We start from the raw sequence: 27,684 nt of genomic DNA on the forward strand, positions 1-27,684 counted from the left end.
ACAAGATGGCGGCACGTCCCGCCCATTCTGGCTTAACAACATACGGCGTAAATTTGTAGTTCCATCTCTCCTTTTTACCTTCCATTGTTGTAACGAAGCCTTCAGTGGCAGCAGAAATCGTACACAATGTGCTCCGCCGACGATGTTTCAAACCGATTTTTCAAAGCTGTCACAGGATCCACGAAATGATAGGTTCCACCAAGGTTGTAGTCAACAATCTTAACACTGCAGGTGTTTACGAACTACGGTGTGAGTGCGGACCTGCCTACATAGAAGAAACAGACCTGTCAGCTTACGAGTAGCATAACACGAACGTTATTTACGATTACAACATAATACATCGGCGATAGCGAAACACCACCGTGACTGTGGACAACCTGTCAGGTTCCAGGAAGCCCGAGTACTGGCGAAGGAATCGTGGATGGGAGAATGCAAAATACGGGAGGCGATCGAAATTATTAATCAGCCCGACAACATCAACAGAGAAGATGGCAACAAACTCCCGGCGTCCTGGCTGCCGGCTATCGCAGTCCAACGCGTAATGGAGCCCCATAGGGATATGGCAGCAAGAGAGGGGAAGAAAACCAATGTGCAAATGGTTTAAATGGCTCTGAGCACTATGCGACTTAACTTCTGAGGTCATCAGTCACCTAGAACTTAGAACTAATTAAACCTAACTAACCTAAGGACATCACACACATCCATGCCCGAGGCAGGATTCGAACCTGCGACTGTAGCGGTCGCTCGGCTCCAGACTGTAGCGCCTAGAACCGCACGGCCACTCCGGACGGTACCAATGTGCACTCCGTGTGCATACCGGGGGGAGTCATTCCAGACGTGGAAAGGGTCCTTCCGGATGCCACGAAGGGTACAGGGTGCACCCATCTGCAGGTGGTCCCTCATGTCGGCACCAATAATGTGTGTCGCTATGCGTCGGAGGAAATCCTCTCTGGCTTCCGGCGGCTATCTGATTTGGTGAAGACTGCCAGTCTCGCTAGCGGGATGAAAGCAGAGCTCACTATCTGCAGCATCGTCGACAGGACTGACTGCGGACCTTTGGTACACAGCCGACTGGAGGGTCTGAATCAGAGGCTGAGACGGTTCTGCGACCGTGTGGGCTTCCTCGACTTGCGCCATAGGGTGGTGGGGTTTCGGGTTTCGCTGGATAGTTCAGGAGTCCACTACACGCAGAAAGCGGCTACACGGGTAACAGGGGTTGTGTGGCGTGGACTGGGCGGTTTTTTAGGTTAGATGGCCTCGGGCAAGTACAGAAAGGGCAACAGCCACAAAGGGTGCGGGGCAAAGTCAGGACATGCGGGGACCACGCAGCAATCGGTATTGTAATTGTAAACTGTCGAAGCTGCATTGGTAAAGTACCGGAACTTCGAGCGCTGATAGAAAGCACCGAAGCTGAAATCGTTATAGGTACAGAAAGCTGGTTGAAGCCAGAGATAAATTCTGCCGAAATTTTTACAAAGGCACAGACGGTGTTTAGAAAGGATAGATTGCATGCAACCGGTGGTGGAGTGTTCGTCGCTGTTAGTAGTAGTTTATCCTGTAGTGAAATAGAAGTGGACAGTTCCTGTGAATTATTATGGGTGGAGGTTACACTCAACAACCGAGCTAGGTTAATAATTTGCTCCTTTTACCGACCTCCCGACTCAGCAGCGTTAGTGGCAGAACAACTGAGAGAAAATTTGGAATACATTTCACATAAATTTTCTCAGCATGTTATAGTCTTAGGTGGAGATTTCAATTTACCAGATATAGACTGGGACACTCAGATGTTTAGGACGGGTGGTAGGGACAGAGCATCGAGTGACATTATACTGAGTGCACTATTCGAAAATTACCTCGAGCAATTAAACAGAGAACCGACTCGTGGAGATAACATATTGGACCTACTGATAAACAGACCCCGAACTTTTCGACTCTGTAAGTGCAGAACAGGGAATCAGTGATCATAAGGCCGTTGCAGCATCCCTGAATATGGAAGTTAATAGGAATATAAAAAAGGGAGGAAGGTTTACCTGTTTAGCAAGAGTAATAGAAGGCAGATTTCAGACTACCTTACAGATCAAAACGAAAATTTCTGTCCAGACACTGACTTGAGTGTTAATGGAAAAAGTTCAAGGCAATCGTAAAATGCGTTTTAGACAGGTACGTGCCGAGTAAAACTGTGAGGCACGTGAAAAACCCACTTTGGTTCAACAACAAAGTTAGGAAACTACTGCGAAGGCAAAGAGAGCTTCACTGCAAGTTTAAACGCAGCCAAAACCTTTCAGACGAACAGAAGCTAAACGATGTCAAAGTTAGCGTAAGGAGGGCTATGCGTGAAGCGTTCAGTGAATTCGAAAGTAAAATTCTATGTACGAGTTGACAGAAAATCCTAGGAAGTTCTGACGTTAAATCAGTAAGTGGCTCGAAACAGCATATCCAGACACTCCGGGATGATGATGGCATTGAAACAGAGGATGACACGCGTAAAGCTGAAATACTGAACACCTTTTTCCAAAACTGTTTCACAGAGGAAGACCGCACTGCAGTTCCTTCTCTAAATCCTCGCACAAACGAAAAAATGGTTGACATCGAAATAAGTGTCCAAAGAATAGAAAAGCAACTGGAATCACTCAACAGAGGAAAGTTCACTGGACCTGACGGGATACCAACTCGACTCTACACAGAGTGCGCGAAAGAACTTGCCCACCTTCTAACAGCCGAGTATCGCAAGTCTCTAGAGGAACGGAAGGTTCCAAATGATTGGAAAAGAGCACAGGTAGTCCCAGTCTTCAACAAGGGTCGTCGAGCAGATGCGCAAAACTATAGACCTATATCTCTGACGTCGATCTGTCGTAGAATTTTAGAACATGTTTTTTGCTCGCGTATCATGTCGTTTTTGGAAACGCAGAATCTACTCTGTAGGAACCAACATGGATTCCGGAAACAGCGATCGTGTGAGACCAAACTCGCTTTATTTGTTCATGAGACCCAGAAAATATTAGATACAGGCTCCCAGGTAGATGCTATTTTCCTTGACTTCCGGAAGGCGTTCGATACAGTTCCGCACTGTCGCCTGATAAAGTAAGAGCCTACGGAATATCAGACCAGCTGTGTGGCTGGATTGAAGAGTTTTTAGCAAACAGAACACAGCATGTTGATATCAATGGAGAGACGTCTACAGACAAAGTAACCTCTGGCGAGCCACAGGGGAGTGTTATGGGACCATTGCTTTTCACAATATATATAAATGACCTAGTAGATAGTGTCAGAAGTTCCATGCGGCTTTTCGCGGATGATGCTGTAGTATACAGAGAAGTTGCAGCATTAGAAAATTGTTGCGAAATGCAGGAAGATCTACAGCGGATAGGCACTTGGTGCAGGGAATGGCAACTGACCCTTAACATAGACAAATGTAATGTATTGCGAATACATAGAAACAAGGACCCTTTATTGCATGATTATATGATAGCGGAACAAACACTGGTAGCAGTTACTTCTGTAAAATATCTGGGAGTATGCGCACGGAACGATTTGGAATGATCATGTAAAATTAATTGTTGGTAAGGCGGGTGCCAGGTTGAGCTTCACTGGGAGAGTCCTTAGAAAATGTAGTCCATCCACAAAGGACGTGGCTTACAAAACACTCGTTCGACCTATACTTGAGTATTGCTCATCAGTGTGGGATCCGTACGAGATCGGGTTGACGGAGGAGAGAGAGAAGATCCAAAGAAGAGCAGCGTGTTTCGTCACAGGGTTATTTGGTAACCGCGATAGCGTTACGGAGATGTTTAGCAAACTCAAGTGGCAGACTCTGCAAGAGAGGCGCTCTGCATCGCGGTGTAGCTTGCTCGCCAGGTTTCGAGAGGGTGCGTTTCTGGATGAGGCTTCCCCCTACTTATACCTCCCGAGGACATCACGAATGTAAAATTAGGGAGATTCGAGCGCGCACGGAGGCTTTCCGACAGTCGTTCTTCCCGCGGACCATACGCGACTGGAACAGAATAGGGAGGTAATGACAGTGGCACGTAAAGTGCCCTCTGCCACACACCGTTGGGTGGCTTGCGGAGTATGAATGTAGATGTAGAACGGGAGCGGTCGCGGGGCAGAAGCTACACGGGACACGCACGGACGTATCTGCTCAATCAGCTGTAGAGCAACTGTCAGTCCACTTCCGCGCACACCAGGAGGAAAACGCCGACCAGAAGCCGAACGCTGATTGGCGGACAGCTACCAATCGTTGACGACATGGACATCCACGAATAGCCTCTTTCCTTCCATCTCCCTTACGTCATGACTAGCCAATCATATTAGAGGGCCAATAGAAAGTTTTACAACAGTGACGTCGGACATCGATAGTCTGTAATAAATAGAAGCACTATTCACATGCAAAACCAGTCGTGTCCGTTGCAATTCGGCCGAAACGTCGGTTTTAGCCTATTATTGTTGTTAGTTTTTTAGCAATGACGCGGCATAATAACCAGAAGAATTTTAATCACTAGTACATAACGTTGTTTATTGGCGTAGTCTTTTCGCTTGCTTGTGGCTATGAGTAAACGTAACTAACCCTGTGTTCATTTGCCGCTATCACCACAAAATTTGAAGTAAGTTCCTAAGCTACAATTTCTTCATTTTCAGTAGCGACTGCGGCCTCCCTTGTTGCACGGAAACTATATTGTTGTGGGCTACGCCTCGAAGAACACCAGCGGAGCCGACTACAACAGCTGGAGAGAGAAAAAAAAAAAAATGGTTCAAATGGCTCGAGCACTACGGGACATCTGAGGTCATTAGTCCCCTAGAACTTAGATCTACTTAAACCTAACCAACCTAAGGACATCACACACATCCACGCCCGAGGCAGGATTCGAACCTGCGACCGTAGTAGTAACGCGGTTCCAGACTGAAGGGCCTAGAACCGCTCGACCACAGCAGCCGGCAGCTGGAGAGAGAATTTTTGCATGTTGTTGTTGTTGTTGTGGTCTTCAGTCCTGAGACTGGTTTGATGCAGCTCTCCATGCTACCTTATCCTGTGCAAGCTTTTTCATCTCCCAGTACCTACTGCAACCTACATCCTTCTGAATCTGCTTAGTGTATTCATCCCTTGGTCTCCCTCTACGATTTTTACCCTCCACGCTGCCCTCCAATACTAAATTGGTGATCCCTTGATGCCTCAGAACATGTCCTACCAACCGATCCCTTCTTCTGGTCAAGTTGTGCCACAAACTTCTCTTCTCCCCAATCCTGTTCAATACTTCCACATTAGTTATGTGATCTACCCATCTAATCTTCAGCATTCTTCTGTAGCACCACATTTCGAAAGCTTCTATTCTCTTCTTGTCCAAACTATTTATCGTCCATGTTTCACTTCCATACATGGCTACACTCCATACGAATACTTTCAGAAATGACTTCCTGACACTTAAATCAATACTGGATGTTAACAAATTTCTCTTCTTCAGAAACGCTTTCCTTGCCATTGCCAGCCTACATTTTATATCCTCTCTACTTCGACCATCATCAGTTATTTTGCTCCCCAAATAGCAAAACTCCTTTACTACTTTAAGTGCCTCATTTCCTAATCTAATTCCCTCAGCATCACCCGACTTAATTACACTAATTTTTGCATGAACAAAGTATTAAGAATGAAGTGGACGTCGATAATGATAATTCTACTGTTTTGAAATTTACATTTAAATGTGCACTGAGCGTAATTCCACATCATTTTACAATGAAAGACTATTGTGCAAAAGTCGAAAAAAGAACACTGCAATTCAGTTTGATAAAGCCAGCAATTTTGGTGATGGTCGCTATGTCGGATCAACTAAAGCTACACAAAGTGTTTACTTCAGAGTGGGACGAGAACGGGATGCGGTTAAAAACCTTAAACCAAATTATTATCTAACTCAATCATGCTGAGTAATATAGGGCCATCTGTAAATATTCAACTTAAAGATAACTACTCAACCAAGATAGCATTTTTGAAACCTTTATTTGTGACGACTGTTTATGTAAAGTAAATTATCATCTGTTCTCTGTAGAGGGTAACAGATGTGTCCTATGTGAGCTGTAAATGGACTCCATACTTTAATTAGCTAGAAAGTTCACAAAATATGCATTAACTTTGACATAGCAATGCACCTGTTTACCGAAAACGGTCACCAATTTTATGAATGCTATCTTGGCTGACAAGTTGTCTTTCCAGGTTGCAAATTGTCATTATTGTAAGACGTCTAACAGATCCATCAGCGAATGGGTATCACTACACTGAAATTACTTTGCAGCATGTTTAGGTTGATGGCGGAAAATAGGAGTTATTTTATACACAAAATTGATCGAATTTTGGACACAGGCGGTACTACTTCCTAGATACGCGTGAGAATTTTGTAATGAATAGAGAGTCTATACTAGGTCGTCAGAAACAGTCTGAAAAGCTTTTAAAGGTGTTGCAGGGTTGGTTGTACTGAGAAACATTTGTCAAGAAAAAACTACACTCATCCTCATAAATTAGCCTAAGGATAATTGCAGAATGTGGTGCCACACAACGTGGCACTACACAAAACTGACGCTAATAGCATAGGCACATAGGGAAAACAGACAACAAAGATCTGCAAGTCCACGGTATTGGTGATAAGTTGAGAAAACCATGCCGAAACACATGTTCTACAAAAGCCACTGTTTCTTGCGCGTGTACCCCGACATCAATATGGGTTATGATCAGCATGCACACGTACACAGGTCGCACAACGGGTTGGCATACTCTGGATCACGTGGTCCAGCAGCTGCTGGGGTATAACCTCCCCTTTTTGCACCAGTGCCTGTCGGAGCCCCTGAAGTGTCGTAGGGGTTTGAAAACGTGCAGCGATACGTCGACCGAGAGCATCCCTGACGTCTTCGATAGGGTTTAGGTCTAGAGAGCAGGCAGGCCACTCCATTCTCCTGATATGTTTCAAGGTACTCCTCCACGATGGCAGCTCGGTGGGGCCGTGCATTATCATCCATCAGGAGGAAGGTGGGACCCGCTGCACCCTTGAAAAGGCGGACATACTGGGGCAAAAAGACGTCCTGATACACCTGACCTGTTACAGCTCCTCTGTCAAAGACATGCAGCGGTGTACGTGCGCCAATCATAATCCCATCCATCAAACCACGACCTCCATACATGTCCCTTTCAAAGACATTAAGGGATTAGTATCTGGTTACTGGTTCATGGCAGATAAAAACCCGGCGAGAATCACTGTTCAGACTATACCTGGACTCGTCCGTGAACATAACGTGGGACCACTGTTCCAACAACCATGTACTGCGTTCTTGACAACAGGCTTTACAGGCTCTCCTGTGACTAGGGGTCAGTCAGTGGAATGCACCTTGCAGGTCTCCGGGAGAACAGCGAATAAACCACGTCTGTTCAGTCGTCTGTAGACTTTGTGTCTGGAGACAGCTGTTCCAGTGGCTGCGGTAAGGTTCCGAGCAAGGCTACCTGCAGCACTCCGTGGCCGTCTGCGGGCACTGATAGCGAGATATCGGTCTTCTTGTGGTGTTGTACACTGTGGACGTCCTGTGCTGTAGCGCCTGGACACGTTTCCTGTCTGCTTGAATCGTTGCCATAATCTTGAGAGCACAGTTTGTGGCACATGGAGGGCCCGTGCTACGACTTTCTGCGTTTGACCAGCCTCCAGTCGCCCTATTGTTCTACCCCTCATAACGTCATCAGTAAGTGTTCTTTGAGCTATTTTCAGCACACAGTCACCATTAGCACGTCTGAAAACTTCTGCACACTTACTCGCAGCACCGTACTGACACTCAACACACCTCTGCGTATGTGGACTGCTGGCAGCGCCACCGTGCGACGACCGCATGTCAAATGCACCGCTTGGTCATACCCCGAGGTGATTTAAACCCGCAAACCGCCCACCAGAGTGTTGTTTCACCACGTATCAGCATTATCCTTAATTTATATGAGTGAACATACCTGTGTAGTTTGTGATTTATATTAGCACTGAACTCAGCCGATCCGGCCGTTGTGTACGCAAATTCAAGCTGCCCGCCGTATAAAATCACTGTTTCGTAGCGTAGATGACGGCGCACGAGAGGGCTCAGGCTTTGGTTCGGGTTCGATCCTTACTACCGTCCCTCACTTTTGACGATATCGTCTCTGATGGGCGAACTTCAATGGTAAGTAGTTCAAACGGCGCAACGTATCTAAGTTTTTCCGTAATTATTTCTCAGCATAACCTCTCCTGCAACGTCCTTACAAGCTTTTCAGACCGTTTAATCACCAGAATATGTTGATATATTTAAAACTATCAGGGGTCCGATATATCGATATATAAAAATATATCATCGTGCCTATTTACATCGGCAAAAATTTCGATATATCCACAGAAAAAAATATTGACGTACAGGCATATAAAAATATCGGCTGCACATTGTATTCTGCCGGTTTTAGACATGCATATTTAAGTACTGATTTATTATTAGATATTCTGTACATCAGAAAGCTAGCAGCCTGCTTATCTCCCTTAGAACAAGAACTGAAAGGAAAACGATGCACGTTCACTCTTGGCGATAACCAATCTGCTAACGATGGTAGCTGCATGTAAGGGGCACAATAAAAGGTGTCCGATGGATTCGTCGTATATCGAATTTGTCCGGAACACTTCATGCCGATTACGTCAACATTTCCCCCACACACGTCTCCGCCCACGGCAAAGACCGATCTTGTCATTTAGATTTTTGTTCATTTGCAGCAACTGTTTTTGAAGAGCGTCTACGAGAAGAAATAGCACACAGCGTCAAAAATGGTTTTCTTAAAGGAAGTGGTGTGCTTTTTCTTCACATCGGAAATCTTGTTATTCTATTCACACTTCCCTCCCCCCGTCCTCACAAGCCAGTGCAATCAACTACTTTCGTACCACCTATATTCGCTTCACACAAAGAGGAAGACTGGACCCGACGAAAGCTCTTTCACACAGTGGAAGTAAAATTATGTTCTACTACAATTTCGAAAGAACAATTTCAAATATATAGTGAAAATATAATATAAATAAAAAATATCGGCACTCGATACTGCCATTTAGATGTATCGGGGGTAAAGCATCGCAACTACTTGTCGATATTTCTTGGGGGAAACACCAATATTCTATGAACCGCCCTCGTGGTCTCGCGGTAGCTTTCTCTCTTCCCGAGCACGGGGTCCCGGGTTCTATTCTCGGCGGGGTCGGGGATTTTCACCTGCCTCGAGATGACTGGGTGTTGTGTCGTCTTCATCATCATCATTCATCCCCATTACGGCAACGGCAAACCACCTCCACTAGGATCTTGCCTAGTACGGCGGTGCGGGTCTCCCGCATCGTTCCCCTACGCTCTGTCAAGGAGTATGGGACGACGACATCATCATCATCATCATCATCATCATCATCATCATCATCATCATCAACCGCCTTACACCAGAGATGACAGGAACGCCCAGTTGCCCCTCCCCACATCTATCTATCTCTATCTCTATATCTATATCTCTCTATCTCTATATCTCTCTCTCAAGCGCACGGAAGCAACTAGAAAATATTCCCGACGCAAGCGGCGAGCGCCAGCAGTGATGAATGGGCCACTGACCTGCTGTACACGCTCGCACGTTGGCCAGACGCAGCGTCGTCCTGACTCATACCACAGTCGTAAGAACCACACAGACAGGCAGAGCAGGTTGTGCTGCCAGGATGGAGCCCTTTTCCGGCTCTTTTACGCCAAACAGGTTCTCTGAAGGTCGCTAGACGGGTTCATTGATCTGCTGGCTCCTACCCCGCAGCTCTCTAAAGCCGATAGCATAGGAACTTCAGCGGAGGCGATGCACCGGCGGGCAACTCCTCTGTATGTCTGCTAGCGGCTTGCCAGACACATTCCCACAGGTCAATGTGTAAGAGGCAGTCAAATGTGAACGAGACAGATGGAAAGAAACTAAGTAAACAGTTTATTATCCGAAAAGTAAACACCATAACTTAATATATTTATACCACAGAGACAAGACGCTTAACGCCTTCATGGAAAACAATGTTTGCAATTGCCTGTAGAGCCGTGACTCCATACGTGCACCATCTAGTTCGAAGTAAATCGCCGGCCAAGAATGCCTCTCTTTAGGGCTCCAAAAATAAGGGAATCACATGGGGAGAGACCGGGATTGTATGGAGGATGTCTAAGGGCTTTTCAGCGAAACTTCTGCACCGTAGTCGAAACAACAGGCACGCCAGCCCCAGCAACGTCTTGGCTTGCTTTGGTTGCAAGGGGCCGCTTGCTCATTGACTTTCTGGAAAACGGCGCCACAACTAACACACAGCGCTACGTGGGCACTTTCCAACAACAGAAGCGCGCCATCAAGTCCAAACGCCCAAAAACTTAGACGGATAGCGTCATTCTGGTGCAGAACGTTGCCACTGTTTCGAGTGCGTCGCAACAGTTTGGCTGGGAAGCCCTCACACATCCTCCATGGAAAATGGAAATGATCGTATGGCATTGTTGGCCGGGAGGCCCCATTCTGGGGAGTTCGGCCGCCGTATTGCAAGTCCTGTTTTGGTGACGCCACATTGGCGAATTGCAAGTCAATGATGATGAAAATGATGGACACAACACCCACTCCCCTGCCGGGGATCGAACCCGGGCCCCCTGTGTGGTAAGCGGTAACGCTACCTCTAAGCTACGGACATCCTCCATACAGTCCCCTATCTCCCGATGCGATTTCCATATTTTTGGAACCCTGGGGAAAGATATTCGTGTCCGTAGATTTTCGGACGGAAAGGTGCAACGCCTGGGTACAATCCTGGTTCCGCAGGCAGCCGCAAACATTTTTCCATGTGGGCGTTAATAGCCTTGTCTTTCTTGGTCATCAGTCTTGACTGATTTGATACGGCCCGCCATAAATTCCTGTCCTGTGATAACCCCTTCATCTCAGAGTAGCACTTGCAACCTACGTCCTCAATTATTTGCAGGATTTATTCCAATCTCTATCTTCCTCCACAGTTTTTGCCCTCTACAGCTCCCTCTAGTACCATGGAAGTCATTCCCTCATGTCTTAGCAGATGTCCTATCATCCTGTCCCTTCTCATCAGTGTTTTCCACATATTCCTTTCCTCTCCGATTCTGCGTAGAACCTCCTCATTCCTTACCTTATCAGTCCACCTAATTTTCAACATTCGTCTATAGCACCACATCCCAAATGCTTCGATTCCCTTCTGTTCCGGTTTTCCCACAGTCCATGTTTCACTACCACACAATGCTGTACTCCAGACGTACATTCTCAGAAATTTATTCATCAAATTAAGGCCTATATTTGTTATTAGTAGACTTCTCTTGACCAGAATGCCCTTTTTGCCATTGCCAGTTTGCTTTTCATGTCGTCCTTGTTCCGTCCGTCATTGGTTATTTTACTGCCTACGTAACAGAATTCCTTAACTTCATGTATTTCGGGGCCATCAATCCTGATGTTAAGTTTCTCGCTGTTCTCATTTCTATTACTACTCATTACCTTCGTCTTTCTTCGATTTACTCTCGGTCCATACTCTGTACTCAGACTGTTCGTTCCGCTCAGCCACTTCACTTTCACTTAGGATAGCAATGTCATCAGCGAATGGTATCATGTTTCTTCACTCCTAAACCTTTCTTTTATTTCCATCATTGCTTCCTCGATGTACAGATTGAATAGTAGGCGCGAAAGGCTACAGTTTTGCCTTAACACCCTTTTCAATATGAGCACTTCGTTCTTGGTCGTCCACTCTTATTATTCCCTCCTTCCTGTTGTACATATTGTTTATGACCCGTCTCTCCCTACAGCTTGCCGCTATTTTTTTCAGAATTACTAACATATTGCACCATTTTTTGTCGAACGCTTTTTCCAGTCGACAAATCCTATAAATGTGTGTTGATTTTTCTTTAGTCTTGCTTCCATTATTAACCGCAACGTCAGAATTGCCTCTCTCGTGCCTTTACCTTTTCTAAAGCCAAACTGATCGTCAACTAGCGCATCCTCAATTTTCTCTTCCATTCTTCTGTATTTTATTCTTGTCAGCAACTTTGAAGCATGAGCTGTTAAGTTGATTGTGCGATAATTCTCGCACTTGTCAGCTTTTGCCGTTTTCAGAATTGTGTGGACGATATTTTTCCGAAAGTCAAATGGTACGTCCCCAGACTCATACATTCTACAAAAAATGTCTCTGAGCACTGTGGGACTTAACTGCTGAGGTCATCAGTTCCCCAGAACTTAGAACTACTTAAACCTAACTAACCTAAGGAAATCACACACACCCGTGCTCGAGGCAGGATTCAAACCTGCGACCGTAGCTGTCGCGCGGTTCCAGACTGCAGCGCCTAGAACCGCTCGCCACTCCGGCCGGCTACATTCTACACACTAACGTTTTGTTGCAACTTCCCCAATGATTTTAGAAAGTCTGGTGGAATGTTAACTATCTTTCTTAAGTCCTCTAAAGCTCATTTAAATTCTGATTCTAATAGTGAACTCCCCTATCTCTTCTAAATCGACTCCTGTTTCTTGTTTTATCACATCAGACAAATTTTCTCCTCATAGAGGCTTTCAATGTCTTATTTCTCCCTATCCGCTTTCTCCTCTGCGTTTAACAGTGGAATTTCAGTATCACTCAATGTTATCACCCTTGATTTTAATGTCACTGAAGATTGTTTTGACTTTCCTGTATGCTGAACCTGTCCTTCCGACAATTTCTTTTTCGATGTCTTCACACTTTTCCTGCAGTCATTATGTCTTAGCTTTCCTACACTTCCTATTTATTTTATTCCTCAGCTACTTTAATTTCTGTATTCCAGAGTTTCCCTGAACATTTTTGTACTTTCGCCTTTCATCGATCAATTGAAGTATTTCTTCTGTTACCTATGGCTTCTTCGCAGTTACCTTATTTGTACCTACGTTTTTCTTCCCAACTTCTGTGATGGACCGTTTTAGAGATGTCCATTCCTCTTCAACTGTACTGGCTACTGAACAATTGCTTACTCCAGTATCTATAGCCTTAGAGAACTTCAACCGTATCTCGTCATTCCTTAGTCTTGCCTCACAGTGGTATAAATGTATTAGTTATGGCGAATAATTTTGAAATAAACGACACTTCCGTTTTTCCATCTGTCTCTCAATAATTTGATTGCGTATTATATAATGCTTTTGGCCGTGCGGGCTAACGCACGACTTTCCGGAAGGGAAGGAGCATCTGGTCCCCGGCACGAATCCGCCCGGCGGATTCGTCTGTGGATGGTTTTTAGGCGGTTTTCCATCTGCCTCGGCGAATGCTGGCCTGTTCCCCTTATTCCGCCTCAGTTACACTATGTCGGTGATTGCTGCGCAAACAAGTTCTCGATGTACGCGTACACCACCATTACTCTACCACGCAAACATAGGGGTTACACTCGTCTGGTATGAGACCTTCCCTGGGGGGTCCACCGGGGGCCGAACCGCACAATAACCCTGGGTTCGGTGTAAGGCGGCGGAGGGGTGAAGTGGACTGCGGTATTCGTCGTGGGGTTGCGGACCACTGCGGCTGCGGCGGGGACGGAGCTTCTACGTCGTTTCTGGGTCCTCGGTTAACATACAATATAATATAATGCTTGCAAGCACCAATCACCGAGCGAGGCGGCACAGTAGTTAGTACACTGGACTCGCATTCGGAAGAACGACGGTTCAAACTCTCATCCGTCCATCCAGATTTAGGTCTTTCGTGATTTCCTAAATCGCTTAGGGCAAAGGTCAAGACGGTTCCTGTAAAAGAAGAGTACGGCCGACTTCCTTCCCTAATCCGATTGGACCGATGGCCTCGTTGTTTGGTCCCCTACCACCAACCAACCCTACCACTACTACCACTACTACTACAAGCAATTCCTGCAATATGCACTGTCTTGCTTGTCGTATTCGTTTTCCTCTAGTATTGTGCATCAACTCAAAATCCTCACGGCTTGCTACCTTGAAGCAATCCACATGCCTGGGTTGTTCTAGCCTCCTTCCCATATAGATCGCGAAACCATGTATTTATTCATACTTTTCTGCGATAACCTTCTGACTTGGGTGCACATCCACAGCCGATTGGTTGGTTCGTTGCTTAGTTTGGGGAAGGGGAGCAAACAGCGGGGTCATTGGTCTCATCGGATTGGGTAAGGAAGTCGGCAGTGCCCTATGGACCATCGTGGCATCTGCTTGAAGCAATTTAGGGAAATCACGGAAAACTAAATCAGGATGGCCGGACGGGACTTGAACTGTCGTCCTTCCGAATGCGAGTCCAGTGTGCATCAGTGTGCTGATGCCATAGCAGGGGTCCGCCCTCAATTGCAGCCTGGTCGGACATTTTCTGCATTCGGGGACTCTGTGTTGAGTTGTCCGTATCATTTCATCGTCGACGCGCAAGTCGTCAACGTGGCGTCATATAAAAAAGACTTTCACCAGAACACCTAACTCCCAGATAGGCGTCTCCCGACCAACACACACCGTACGCGCATTTCAATTCATTTCTTCTGACTGCTTAGATGTGACCAGCCACGAATTCCTGTACTGTGCTAACCTCTTTATCTACTTGAAGTATCTCCACACAAGCTCAGCCCAGCACCTATCCCTCTTACGTCATAAATTATCACATCAGACTGCGACGGCAGTTTCTGTCTACAACTTATAGCTTCGAGTTTGCCATTTACAAATCAATTAAGTAAATTAGGAGATTTTCCGCCTATTTAATCACAATACGTCACTTGTTTCTGTTGCGGTTTATCAGGTCCCTGCGGGTCGTCCCGCATTTCGCTTTGACTTGTGACGACGTTGTGGCGCTGGCAAGGGTATCCACCAAGTGAATTTTTTTTCCTTCAACTTTTGAACTCCCTTTATTTTTCGAATTGACAAAACCATACGTAATATTAAGTATAATAAATACATTCCTGTCCAGCAACCTCTAATTGAAACTTCCTGGCAGATTAAAACTGTGTGCCCGACCGAGACTCGAACTCGGGACCTTTGCCTTTCGCGGGCAAGTGCTCTACCATCTGAGCTACCGAAGCACGACTCACGCCCGGTCCTCACAGCTTTACTTCTGCCAGTATCTCGTCTAATACCTTCCAAACTTTACAGAAAGGCAAAGGTCCCGAGTTCGAGTCTCGGTCGGGCACACAGTTTTAATCTGCCAGGAAGTTTCATATCAGCGCACACTCCGCGGTAAAGTGAAAATTTCATTCTAGAAACATCCCCCAGGCTGTGGCTAAGCCATGTCTCCGCAATATCCTTTCTTTCAGGAGTGCCAGTTCTGCATGATTCGCAGGAGAGCTTCTGTAAAGTTTGGAAGGTAGGAGACGAGGTACTGGTAGAAGTAAAGCTGTGAGGACCGGGCGTGAGTCGTGCTTCGGTGGCTCAGACGGTAGAGCACTTGCCCGCGAAAGGCAAAGGTCCCGAGTTCGAGTCTCGGTCGGGCACACAGTTTTAATCTGCCAGGAAGTTTCATATCAGCGCACACTCCGCTGCAGAGTGAAAATCTCATTCTGGAACCTCTTTTTTTTGTCATCAGTCTACTGACTGGTTTGATGCGGCCCGCCACGAATTCCTTTCCTGTGCTAACCTCTTCATCTCAGAGTAGCACTTGCAACCTACGTCCTCAATTATTTGCTTGACGTATTCCAATCTCTGTCTTCCTCTACAGTTTTTGCCCTCTACAGCTCCCTCTAGTACCATGGAAGTCATTCCCTCATGTCTCAGCAGATGTCCTATCATCCTGTCCCTTCTCCTTATCAGTGTTTTCCACATATTCCTTTCCTCTCCGATTCTGCGTAGAATCTCCTCATTCCTTACCTTATCAGTCCACCTAATTTTCAACATTCGTCTATAGCACCACATCTCAAATGCTTCGATTCTCTTCTGTTCCGGTTTTCCCACAGTCCATGTTTCACTACCATACAATGCTGTACTCCAGACGTACATCCTCAGAAATTTCTTCCTCAAATTAAGGCCGGTATTTGATGTTAGTACACTTCTCTTGGCCAGAAATGCCTTTTTTGCCATAGCCAGTCTGCTGTTGATGTCCTCCTTGCTCCGTCCGTCATTGGTTATTTTGCTGCCTAGGTAGCAGAATTCCTTAACTTCATTGACTTCGTGACCATCAATCCTGATAAGTTTCTCGCTGTTCTCATTTCTACTACTTCTCATTACCTTCGTCTTTCTCCGATTTACTGTCAAACCATACTGTGTACTCATTAGACTGTCCATTCCGTTCAGCAGATCATTTAATTCTTCTTCACTTTCACTCAGGATAGCAATGTCATCAGCGAATCGTATCATTGATATCCTTTCACCTTGTATTTTAATTCCACTCCTGAACCTTCCTTATATTTCCATCACAGCTTCCTGGATGTACAGATGAGTAGGGGGCGAAAGGCTCCTGCCTTGTCTTACACCCTTCTTAATACGAGCACTTCGTTCTTGATCGTCCACTCTTATTATTCCCTCTTTGTTGTTGTACATATTGTATATGACCCGTCTCTCCCTATAGCTTACCCCTACTTTTTTCAGAATCTCGAACAGCTTGCACCATTTTATATTGTCGAACGCTTTTTCCAGGTCGACAAATCCTATGAAAGTGTTTTGATTTCTCTTTAGCCTTGCTTCCATTATTAGCCGTAACGTCAGAATTGCCTCTCTCGTCCCTTTACTTTTCCTAAAGCCAAACTGATCGTCACCTAGCGCATTGTCCATTTTCTTTTCCATTCTTCTGTACATTATTCGTGTAAGCAGCTTCGATGCATGAGCTGTTAAGCTGATTGTGCGATAATTCTCGCACTTGTCAGCTCTTGCCGTCTTCGGAATAGTGTGGATGATGCTTTTCCGAAAGTCAGATGGTATATCGCCAGACTCATATTCTACACACCAACGTGAATAGTCGTTTTGTTGCCACTTCCCCAATGATTTTTTTTAAAATTCCGATTCTAATACTGGATCCACTATCTCTTCTAAATCGACTCCTGTTTCTTCTTCTATCACATCAGACAAATATTCACCTTCAGAGGCTTTCAATGTATTCTTTTAAATTCCGATTCTAATATTGGATCCACTATCTCTTCTAAATCGACTCCTGTTTCTTCTTCTATCACATCAGACAAATCTTCACCCTCAGAGGCTTTCAATGTATTCTTTCCACCTATCTGCTCTCTCCTCTGCATTTAACAGTGGAATTCCCGTTGCACTCTTAATATTACCACCGTTGCTTTTAATGTCACCAAAGGTTGTTTTGACTTTCCTGTATGCTGAGTCTGTCCTTCCGACAATCATATCTTTTTCGATGTCTTCACATTTTTCCTGCAGCCATTTCGTCTTAGCTTCCCTGCACTTCCTATTTATTTCATTCCTCAGCGACTTGTATTTCTGTATTCCTGATTTTCCCGGAACATGTTTGTACTTCCTCCTTTCATCAATCAACTGAAGTATTTCTTCTGTTATCCATGGTTTTCTTCGCAGCTACCTTCTTTGTACCTATGTTTTCCTTCCCAACTTCTGTGATGGCCCTTTTTAGAGATGTCCATTCCTCTTCAACTGTACTGCCTACTGCGCTATTCCTTATTGCTGTATCTATAGCGTTAGAGAACTTCAAACGTATCTTGTCATTCCTTAGTACTTCCGTATCCCACTTCTTTGCGTATTGATTCTTCCTGACTAATGTCAGGAACTTCAGCCTATTCTTCACTACTATATTGTGATCTGAGTCTATATCTGCTCCTGGGTACGCCTTACAATCCAGTATCTGATTTCGGAATCTCTGTCTGACCATGATGTAATCTAATTGAAATCTTCCCGTATCTCCCAGCCTTTTCCAAGTATACCACCTCCTCTTGTGATTCTTGAACAGGGTATTCGCTATTACTAGCTACAGAACTTAATTAGGCCTTCTCCTCTTTCATTCCTTGTCCCAAGCCCATATTCTCCTGTAACCTTTTCTTCTACTCCTTCCCCTACAACTGCATTCCAGTCGCCCATGACTATTAGATTTTTGTCCCCCCTTCACATACTGCATTACCCTTTCAATATCCTCATACACTTTCTCTATCTGTTCATCTTCAGCTTGCGACGTCGGCATGTATACCTGAACTATCGTCGTCGGTGTTGGTCTGCTATCGATTCTGATTAGAACAACCCGGTCACTGAACTGTTCACAGTAACACACCCTCTGCCCTACCTTCCTATTCATAACGAATCCTACACCTGTTATGCCATTTTCTGCTGCTGTTGATATTACCCGATACTCATCTGACCAGAAATCCTTGTCTTCCTTCCACTTCACTTCACTGACCCCTACTATATCTAGATTGAGCCTTTGCATTTCCCTTTTCAGATTTTCTAAATTCCCTACCACGTTCAAGCTTCTGACATTCCACGCCCCGACTCGTAGAACGTTATCCTTTCGTTGCTTATTCAATCTTTTTCTCATGGTAACCTCCCCCTTGGCAGTCCCCTCCCAGAGATCCGAATGGGGGACTATTCCGGAATCTTTTGCCAATGGAGAGATCATCATGACACTTCTTCAGTTACAGGCCACATGTCCTGCGGGTACACGTTACGTGTCTTTAATGCAGTGGTTTCCAATGCCTTCTGCATCCTCATGTTGTTGATCATTGCTGATTCTTCTGCCTTTAGGGGCAATTTCCCACCCCTAGGACAAGAGAGCGCCCTGAACCTCTATCCGCTCCTCCGCCCTCTTTGACAAGGCCGTTGGCAGAATGAAGCTGACTTCTTATGCCGGAAGTCTTCGGCCGCCAATGCTGATTATTTATCAAAATTTAGGCAGTGGCGGGGATCGAACCCGGGACCGAAGACGTTTTGATTATGAATCAGAGACGCTACCCCTAGACCACGGGTACTTACATCATCATACCATACCATAGAAGCTACTTTTACAAGTGGTGATTTCTCCATATTGAGGTCGAAGTGCTGACTGTGTTCCACTTACTAAGAAGCATTCAATCCACCCAGAATACTGGTTCGCTATTAAGAGGGCTCGTTTGTAAGGTCACCGGTTGAAATATTAGTCACGCGAGAGCATAGTGGTGGTATCGAGAGAAAAACTACGAGCCGCCAGCAACAACCATAAGGGGGTCAAAAATTCTGAAGACGTCATTAACGTAAGCCGACACCGGAATAAATGTTATTGTCATTTGGATTGTCTATTCTAACCTAAATACCGGTCAGTTTGTAGCGCTCTTGTTATAGGACTTACCTGGTTGTCGTATGACCCTCGACCAGTTTGAAGCCATGGCACTGGAGTGGGGTGCGAGTGGTTCAAATGGCTTTAAGCACCAAGGGACTCAACATCTGAGGCCATCAGTCCCCTATACTTACAACTACGTAAACCTAACTAACCGAAGGACACCACACACATCCATGCCCAAGGCAGGATTCGAACCTGCGACCGAGGTAGCAGCGCGGTTGCGGGCTGAAGCGCCTAGAACCGCTCGGCCACAGCGGCCGGCGTGCTTGTGGAACAAACACACACACACACACACACACACACACACACACACACACACACACACACACACACACACAAACGCACGCGCGCGCGCCGGAGGGATAACTCGAACCTCCGACGAGGGGAGCCGCGCGAACCGCGGCAAGGCGCCTAAGACCGCGCGGCTACACAGCGGGGCGATGTGCATCTGTCAGAAGGGTGTGTCGGAGATTTTCTCTGCTCAGGGACTGCGTGTTGTGTTTTGTCCTAATCATCATCATTTCATCCCCATCGACGCACAAGTCGCCGAAGTGGCGTCAGATCTAAATACTTGCACCCGGCGAACGGTCTACCCGACGGGAGGTCCTAGTCACACATTTACATTTTTATCGAATCAGCGTTGACAGATGCATCGATTTAGTCTACTCAAATTGGTGCCTATGACCCCACAAATCTTCGTTCGGGGCTCAACATTGTATGGTACTGAATCATGGAGGATGGGAAAAACGGAACAGAAAGGGATCGAGGCGTTTGGGATGTGGTGCTACAGAAGAAGGCTGAAAATTCAGTAAAATAACAGTGAATGAGAAGTTTCTCTGCAGAATCGGCGAAGTCACAAGCACATGAACACTGACAGGAAGAAGGAACAGTACGATAGCAACGTTGCGGCATTAGGGATTCACCTTCGTGGTGCAAGAAAGGGCTACAGAGGCCAAAAAATTGTAGGAAAAGACAGACATTAGAATACATCCAACAAATAATTGAGGATGTAAGTTGCAAATGCTATTCTCGAATGAAAAGGTTGGCAGAGGAGAGGCATCCATGGCGTGTTGCATCAAAATGGTCGGAAGACTGGTGACACAAAAAACACGGCGTAACTTAAATTGTCTGATATGTTGGTGCAGCAATGTGGTCTGGCGAACGTATCTTGAAAGGGAGGTGTACTACTTGCAGCCACGTAACACGGGCTACTAACAGTGGACGTATTAAGATCCTAACTGTGGACTATCTGCGCACTTTGCGTAATTCCAAGAGACAAAATCGCAACTCGTCGAACCACACTACAAACCTCCACTCAGTCACTGTGCTGTTTCTGTTTGGCTCATTGACCACTGGAGTACGTGGAGCGTGATCGTAGCTTTATACAGATTGTTAGACTATTACAAAGGGGGGAGGGGGCGATTAAAATACAGCAACAAGCAAAAACTCTTGACAGACATAGATCCAGAAACTAATGGTTTCCCCGATACGACGTATCATTCATGCCAATACTTCTGCACTGTTAAAGTCTGCGGCTGCGTAAGCATGTGTGGTCCAGGTATGATGCAACAGAACACTTTTCTATGCTGTTCTGCAATACGCAGCTCGAATCTTCGAGAACAGATATATCGGTCGTGACTGGCCAATACCAATGCCTCTCAGGTCCTCCGACTTCAACCCAAAGGATTTTTTGTTTAATAAAAGAATACATTGTCCGTTGCAGGCTGTATTGTACTTTATTAAAATCATACTATTAGCTCATTTCGGCCGTTAGCCATTATGAAGCACGTCTATATCACGTATTACGAATCATGGTAATCACATGTGACTGAAAAGTAGGTAATACACGACAGTGTGCTTGATAATGGCTCAATACAGCCTAATGTATTCTGGATCCCACAGAAGCAAAACAGCAAAATCTTCAGATATTATAGACTCCTGCCCTGCCCTCACAGTTTTACTACCGCTAGTACCTTATCTCCTACCTTCCAGACTTCACAGCATTTCTCCTGCATACTGTTAGCGACTAGCCGTCTTGTGCCTCTACAATCTTTACTCCTACACTTACTTCCATTACCAAATTGACTCTCCCTTGATGCCCCAGAACGTGCTTGTTAACAGTGGTAGGAATTAGGACTTGGTATTTTTAAAAGATCAGGAATCCGACACATCGATATTTAGAAAATATAATTGGGCTCTCGATTTACCGAGAGAAAACATCGATATATCGATAGAAAAAATAAGTACATGCGTATAAAAATATTGGCTGCATGTTGCAAATATACTACCCGTTTTAGGGCTGTATATAAGTATTGAATTATTATTAGACATTCTGTACATTAACAAGCTAAAAGCGTATCTATCCCCTTTAGAGCAAGAATCGAAAGGTAAACGATGCACGTTCACGCTTGGGGATAACCAGTTTGCTAACATTTGTAAACGCATGTAAGTCTGACAATAAAAGATGCCCGATGGGTCCATCGTTCGGTTTCGTCACACATTGAATTATTGCGGAACACTTCGTGTCTTACTTCCCTTTTTTTCATTTCTGCCAACGCCAGCGAACTTGCAGTTGCAGTGTCAAAATTGCGTGGTAAAGCTACACATCGCATCTTATATTGGTAGTGCCGAGCGCCAATTACGTCACCATTTCCCCTCAAACGTCTCCTCCACTGTAAAGACCGGTCTTGTAATTTAGATTTTTGTTCAGTTTTAGCAACTGTTTTTGAAGACTGCCAATGTGAAGTAACAGCACACTGTTGTTGTTGTTGTTGTGGTCTTCAGTCCTGAGACTGGTTTGATGCAGCTCTCCATGCTACTCTATCCTGTGCAAGCTTCTTCATCTCCCAGTACCTACTGCACACTAGTGGCGTTAAAAATTGTTTCTAAACGCAACTGGTGCGTTATTTCTTCGCATCTGAAATCTTTTCAATTCCACCCCCCCCCCTCTCCCCAAGAGCAATCTGACTATTTTTGTGTCACACTGTCAAAGATTGTTTGGATTGATGAAACTCAAAAAGTAATGACACCTCCACACAGTGAAAGTAAAAGGTTTTACTACAGGTTCAAAACAAGAACTTCAAATGTTCCACAAAAAAAATAGTGAATACAATGAAAATATCGACACTCGGTATAGCTATTTGGATTTCTATATGTCGTGTAGCAACATCGACGACTTGTATCGATATTTTTTGGCATAAACCTCGGTATTTCATCATCATCCCTTGTCTTTGCTAATATCTAGAGAAGAGGAGTGAAAATTTAAAATTTTAATACTTTTTGCAATTCACTCTCTTTCACACAGAACGGGCTCTGGAAGAAACCGAGAAGATACTTGAAAGGACTATTAATTTTCAGAGAAATTAAAACTGAAGTTTGCTGATGACATTGTAATTCTGCCAGACGGGAAAAGACATTGAAGAGCGGTTGAACAGTGGATAGCCTTGAAAAGCGCGTACAAAGTGAGTATTGAGAAAAATGAAACCAGGGTAATGGAATGTGGTCGAATTAAACCAGACGACGCTAAGGGAACAGTATCAGAACTTGACACCAAAAGTAGATGAGATTTGCTATTTGGTCAGCAAAATAACTCATGATGGCGAAAGTAAACATGATATAAAATGCAGATGGGCTATGCCACGAAAAGTGTTTCTGGAAAAGAGAATGTTAACATTTAATATAAATCTAATTGTTAATAAGTCTTTTCTTAAGGTATTCGGAGTGTAACCTTGTGCAAAAGTAAGACCGAAACGATACACAGTTCAGATAAGGTAAACCTTGTTGTGCTACTGCAGAACGCCGAAGGTTTGATGGGTAGATAGGTACTAAATCGAACTGGGGGAAAAACTGTGGCATAACTTGACTAAAAGAAGGGATCGACCGTCAGTTTCCTAATCGAGAGACTTCGGGGCGGGAGGGATAAAAATTGTAAAGGGAGAACAGGGGGCGAGTGCAGTAGGCAGGTTCAAATAGATGTCGCAGCCCGAGTGTAGTTTGTTAAGTCTGGAAAATTTCTGTGAAAGAATGGAACATTTTTTGTTGCGCCTTCACGGTTGGTAAACTTGATTGTCCTAAGGATCGTATGAAGAATTTCAACAATGAACGCGTACAATACAATGTTGGATTGGTCGGTGGATCGAATGCGATTAAAAATGAAGAAAATCAGAGTTTTTTGCTGTTATTGAACATTATCATTTCACCGGTTGGACAGAGGCACCATTATTGAAGATCATTTTGGATTCAACGTGGTCGGACAGGCACCGAAGACTGAGCGCGCATCGGCCGTCCAAATGAGGTCACAGAAAACCGATTGACAGAATTCGTGATAATGGTAATTCAAGACAGTCGTATAAAAATTCCTGACATTGCTGAGACTTTACTCGTCTCAACAGCGCGAGTGCATAATATCCTGCACGGAGAATTAGCTACGAAGAAGCTGTGCGAGGCGCGTGCCACCACTGCTCACAGTCGATCAAAAGCACATCCGGCACAACATTTCAACATGTCTGGCGATGTTTAACCGCAATCTGCAAGACTTTCCGTGTCCATCTGTGACTATTGTTGAAACCTCGATCCATGGACAGGCTGGTGGTTGTCGGATCGTTTGATACGTTTTTTGTCCGGAAAAAGATCAAGTTTGGCTCGCAAAAAAGTGCTCTTTCACCTGGATAAGGCACCATTCCACACACCAACGAAAACAATGGCGAAAGTGCTTTAATGGACCTTGAATTGGTTTCTCATCCACCATGCTCACCAGACATGGCCCCAAGTCACTTCTTCCTGTACCCTAACTTGACACTGGCTTGCTTCCAAGAACTTTGCTTTAAATGAGGAAATGATACAATGAACGAGTATTTTGTAGAGTTTGACAGAACCTACTTTTCCGATGGGATGAAGCTGGAGGATCGCTGGACCAAGTGTGTATTCGTCAAAGTACGCTAGACAAGTATGGTGAGTTGGTTACGAAAGAAAGTTTTTTTTTTTTTTTTTACCACGCTTATCAAACCACCCCCTCAGTTATCCACAGATGAGGCTTGCAAAGGATGGCCTAGCATTGAGAGTTGCATCAAACCAGTTTTTCGACTGAAGAACAAATGACGCCAACAATTTTTGTCATTTGGATTTGCTGCCTTTGCATTTGCCGAATTTGTAGATCTAATTACTGGCTGCAAGGTCCTCCAGTTACCCAAACACTTTCGGTGCCTTCGTGCCATTGTCAGTGAGCATCCTTCATCAAAACGTTAGTTTTACATTATCCATGACCCCTGCAGAATTATCGAGTATTGGTAGCTGGTCATCTGCAAATTTAGTGTCAGGAAATCCTTTTTCATCTCAATTTCCATGCGCTGTGAGGTACACACAAGCACTACATATTCTGCAGCACTTCGTTTGTAAAATAACACTTTGTCGAAACACAATGTACATGTTGCTGTGTGTGTCCAATCCCAGTTGGCGTTTATTTCACACAAGTGAACGATAGCTGGGACTGGTCGCAACACACACACCAGCAACATTTACAGTGTGTTTTGGCGAAGTTGAAAGTGAGTGTGTGTGTGTGTGTGTGTGTGTGTGTGTGTGTGTGTGTGTGTGTGTGTGTGTTTCACAAAAACTCATTGAAATCCAGACGACAAACTATTTGCGAAAGATAAATTTGCAGATGACAAGGTAACAGTACCCGGTGTACGGAAGATCGACGGTAGCCCTGTAACGTAAAATTAATATTTGGATAATGATGACACACAACGTGCTGAAACATTCGGGTCTGTATGAAAAGAACATTTTTTGCATAACTGACAGCCTTATACCCAGTAATTTGTGAGAGCTTGTTGCTGTAGTTTTTAAATCAATTACATGTCATGTACATTTTATTTTTTAGATGTGTACTCTTCAGTTTTTTAGAAATTACGACAATGCCATGTATTACGTACTAATCCAAAAATTTACTACCATATTAAAGTCATTAGCATCTGTAGCACGGTGGCGGCAAATTTTACTGGGGGAGGGAGGCGGGGAAATGTGGAGAACCACTAACGTCGTGTCACGCCATCCTCAATACCAAACCATGGAACTGCGCATGGTCGAGTAATCCGTCAACACTTCTATTGAGGTATCTACAAACTGTGCAATGTTGTGTAAAGATTCTGTGAAAAAACAGCAGCATTCACACTTTCAATAGAAAAATATCCTCACATTCACTTTAAGGCAAACAACGTGAATGTGATAAGGATTTTATTATTTATACTGTGGCATTAATTTATTCCTTACGCTTGCTGCGTGAGACATGGTCAGAGGCTAAGCTGACGCGCATCTGCATCTCAAAAACACTTCCACCGAGAGGTAAACATGCTCATCAACGACTGCATTGTGGCTCGGTGAGTTAAAAGCGGACTTAAATTAGAGATTTTAGTGTTACCAATCACGTCAAAAGTCAGTACCGATCGAGCTATTTGTTCCTTACGTGAAACGTACTGAGACTGAAGAGCGATAGTTCAAAGTCAGCCGAATGATGACACCCGGGAAATGGGACGCGGTGAGTGGGGGAAAGATTACGTGAGCTGCTTCAAGGTCGCCTCTGTTGTGTTACATCGCTGGCATTGCAGCTCTGTTGCATGTGAGCGGAGCTTTCAAAAATAAACCTACAAACCAGTTCTGTAATCACGTCTCAATGCAGTACATACTCCGGTCATTCGAGTTGTTCCGAAAGCCATCCTATGTATGTTACATAACCAGATATGTTAGCGCACATTTTTAAAAAAGGACTGGGTAACTTAGGTACAGCTACAACAGAGCATATCCTTAAAAGTTGTCGGAATCATCGCGACTCGTAGACAAAATTTACTGACCTCTAAATTACAATATCGCTGCTCTTCCATCACTAGAGTGTACTGCAAAGTTCTTGTTAGTTACCGATCAGAGAAATTTATTGGCAATGATCTTTAGCTTCCAATTCGTGTAAAAGTAGTACCGTAACAACCTTCCCATTTAACACAATACAAAAAAAAAAAAAAACCATTGTACTCATAATTCACTCACTGCGTTCATGATTGTGTTCTGTAACTAGAAGCTGAAAATTACTAAATTCCATGCAAATCATTGCAACTGTGTATAAGAATTTGGTACAGTACTCAGGTGCTACTGGTTAAGTCAAGAGAAAACAAAATACTTTTGTCAGTTAACTAGTCACCAATATTACATCAGGCATAAGCTGTCGCGCGATTAGGAATAGTATTAGCTAATGCATATCAACGCTCAATTCTCGCCTGCATGCTCACATGGTCTTCCGTAAATTCGATGCAAGTTACATACGTATCATGTTGCAGTCTGAATTTGGACTTATTTGAATCGTCTTTGGGTTTAAATGCTTCAATTTATTGGTCAGTGCAGCTATTAAACTCACCGAATCGCTAGCGTTTTGCTGAAACCAGCAGCACACCAACTCCCCTACCACTGCACGAACACTACTGCGAGCTGTGTTTCGTCTGTACCGGTGTGCGTCCAGAGAGTTTCAGTAGCTTGAAAGATGTTCTACTCGACCAGCACTGATATCGATAACCTTGCGCGACACAGTGACGTCCTTATTCTCTTGCAATAAAGGACTAAAATGTGATATTCCAGGAAGATTTCCATGTGCATATTAAAAGAGAATAGCGGTGGTTAATGTTGACAGTACGTTCAAAGGAACTGTCTACAGGAGCCACTGGTGGTGGCATCTAGCGGCCAGATTCTGAAACTACTCCGAATGTGCCATCTGCTGGCGAGCTTCAAGCACTACTAGCGGCATGCTTTTGAATTGGCTAAGTGAAAGGAAACGTTTGCGTAACAAATTGGCGTAGCGCAATTTACGAGCGACCCTTTGCAAGACGAGATGTAACTAATCTGTTCCTTCTGACACCTTTAACTTCGAAGCGAACGCGAATGACTTCGCACCCAAATTTCCTTCACAGTAATTTACAGCGTCGGATATCGATATACTATACTACAATAATCTAAAATGTTTACATGTATTTTACTAGATACTGGGCGTTTCGAAGAATTTTGATAACATGCAGCAGTCTTCTATAACTTGGACTGCAGATACAGTAAATTAGCGGTAACTACACTGATCATTCACGAAGAGCTTGCGGTCTGTGTTACCTTTTGCATCCGCTGAGCGCACTATTACCTTGGAAGTAATTCCTCGTTTTGTTGGTCTATAATTATTTACTTTAATCTGGAACCGTGAACTGAATTATTTTTTTACAGTAATTTGTTGATACTGAAAGAAAAAAGAAAAGAAGTTTACATTAACAAAACAGCTTGACTATAAAAATGAATCGCAGCGGTCGTGACTGACATTTGAATGTCATTTAAATGGCGGATGGTGCCTCGTTCATAGAATGTAAAACGCAGCCTTTGACTCTTAACGCTCTAATTGACTGCGTTACCGTCTTGTATACATTTCAGGTTGCGGCAGCAGTAGGGT

At 44.5% G+C, this 27,684-nt stretch overlaps 1 protein-coding gene across 1 annotated transcript in view; it reads right to left on the reverse strand.

Moving 5' to 3' along the window:
• The window catches only part of LOC124717211 (pyruvate carboxylase, mitochondrial), a 371,895-nt gene extending 345,192 nt beyond the window's left edge, over positions 1–26,703 (reverse strand). Inside the window, exon 1 of the mRNA XM_047243993.1 lies at positions 26,620–26,703. The gene's annotated coding sequence lies outside the window, so the exon portion shown is untranslated. The remainder of the gene's footprint in view (positions 1–26,619) is intronic.
• Positions 26,704–27,684: the final 981 nt, after the last annotated feature.

The sequence above is a fragment of the Schistocerca piceifrons genome, chromosome 9 (assembly GCF_021461385.2).
Source record: "Schistocerca piceifrons isolate TAMUIC-IGC-003096 chromosome 9, iqSchPice1.1, whole genome shotgun sequence".
In the NCBI taxonomy this organism is placed as follows: Eukaryota; Metazoa; Arthropoda; class Insecta; order Orthoptera; family Acrididae; genus Schistocerca; species Schistocerca piceifrons.